The 2,257-nt window shown below is 33.1% G+C and overlaps 1 pseudogene; it reads left to right on the plus strand.

Moving 5' to 3' along the window:
• Nucleotides 1–727: 727 nt before the first annotated feature.
• On the plus strand, nucleotides 728–1,319 carry LOC149543901 (serine/threonine-protein kinase PEPKR2 pseudogene; annotated as a pseudogene).
• Nucleotides 1,320–2,257: the final 938 nt, after the last annotated feature.

Below are 2,257 nucleotides of genomic sequence, written 5' to 3' on the forward strand. Positions count from 1 at the left end.
ATTGATACAGATGAATTAGGCTGTGTTTGTAACATCCAAAATAATTTGATCAACTTTCTTTTACAAATTGAAATTCATCATCATTTTTGTGATTTCTGGCAGGCAATCTGAGGTCCAAGCAAAGATGACTCCTGTAAAGAAGAGGAGAATGAACATTGAATCGGACCATGTGATTTGCTCATGTGATGATGGTGCATCAACCTCATCCTTTGCCTCCCTTTTCTCACTTAAACATTTTAAGTCTCCACAATATCACCAACCACCTGTTGTTACTGTTTCTACTCCAAGAAGAGGTATCTGCTTGAAGGATACAACTCCAAGAGGCATAAAGAGAAAATGTGGTTGCATAGAGAAAACCACTCAAATCATTAGGGATCATAAAATTGAATCTAATTATTACATTGGTCCAATTTTGGGTAGAGGCAAATACGGAGTTGTAAAGCTGTGCAAGAACAGAGTCACACAAGAAATGATGGCATGCAAGACTGTGCCCAAAGATTCTCCACAAAATGTATACAAAGAAGTGGAGATTATGAAACACCTCTCGGGTCATCCCAACATTGTAACACTTCATTATGTGTATGAAGATGTAGATTCTTTGCATCTTGTAATGGAGATTTTCTCTGGGGGAGGCCTTGCTGATTCTGTGAAAAAGAGATGTTATTGAGAGAGGGAAGCAACACAATTGATCAGACAACTGCTTGATGTAATTCAACACTGCCATGAAATGGGAGTTGTTCATAGGGACATCAGGCCCCAAAATATTCTTTTATCCAGTGATGGACAGATGAAGTTATGTGATTTTGGCATGTCGGTGCATGTGGCAAATGGTATGCCATTCACACTTTCAAATTAGTAGAGTTCTTTTCTTTTTTATAGTTAAAAGACTATTGTCAATATTTATATCAATAGAGTTCTATTCGTTTTATGAAATCCAAACTCTTTAAATTAATTCTAAATATCAAGATTGTTATAAATTAAAACTCTTGTTTGTATTGAGTGTAGGTCAAAATTTATCAGGTTTGGCTGGCAGTCCCGCATATGTAGCCCTTGAAGTTTTGGTAGGGAAATATACAAAAAAGGTGGATTTATGGGCTACTGGTGTCATCCTCCATGGGCTCTTGATTGGTACCTTACCATTTTGTGGGGATTCTATAGATACCATCATTGAGGCAGTGAAAAATGTGCAATTAAATTTCTTCACTGATAAGTGGAAATCTATTTCTGACCCTACCAAGGATTTTCTTTCTAGGATGCTTTCAAGGGATGTTGAGAAGAGGATTTCTCCAGAGGAAGCCTTGAGTATGTATATTTTCTAGCTTCACATTTTTGGTATAAATTTATACAGTCATTCTGAGGTTTTTCTTATGCACTTTTCTCTTTCTTTTACAATCCATCCTTGGATCTTGTATCATATAAAATCTGATATGGAGCTCTTTAAGGAGTCAAATTTGATGTTTCCATACAAGGCAGAGAGAAAGGAAGGGACAGAAGAGAAGTGTATATGCAAGAATTTACGCTCCTCACTTGTTGATGCAGTTCATCATGCTCTTTTATCTCTTTCAGAGAAAGACTGAAGAAAACAAGAAACAAATATGGATCTTGTGGATGTTCTATATGCAACAATTTCACAGATGAAAATATCCAAACATAAAAAGAACAGATTCAACATGGATGCCTATCCTTTCCTTGGACAGAGCTCTATTTATTCAAGATTGCCTCTTTGTACAGCATGTTGAATTTTGAATTGTATTGATTAGACTCAGCATATTCCATAGTTGATAGTTGAGTCCTTTTATGTTTTTTTGGAATAAATTTGGTCTCACCAGAAGCTTATCCTGCACCCTAAGGTGGTGCTTTTTTAATATTGTATATGTATCTACAACATTCAAATTGTAAATGGAAGAATTGTAGATATATTTTTATGAAGAATGATACAAGAATGGTAAAGGATTGTCAAGGGATGCTTACAGAAAATTAAAAGTCTATGTAGAACACATGAAATAAAGATTAAACATAATGTTTAAAATAAATAATTTAAATTCAATGTAAATTTCAATAATCTAAATGTAAATTTTTTTTTGATGTTTGAATTTTAATAAGAATCACAATATTAATAACTAACTTATTGCAAAATTCATATTTTCTTTAGTATCATTCTAATAGAACAATTAACAAAATTAGATGAAAGATTAAAGATAAATGTATAAATTAACATTAATTTTATTGATTATTGATATTTGAATTTCAAATTATT

This window comes from Cupressus sempervirens, chromosome 8 (assembly GCF_028749045.1).
Source record: "Cupressus sempervirens isolate cs-2001-9-10 chromosome 8, ASM2874904v1, whole genome shotgun sequence".
Classification (NCBI taxonomy): domain Eukaryota; kingdom Viridiplantae; phylum Streptophyta; class Pinopsida; order Cupressales; family Cupressaceae; genus Cupressus; species Cupressus sempervirens.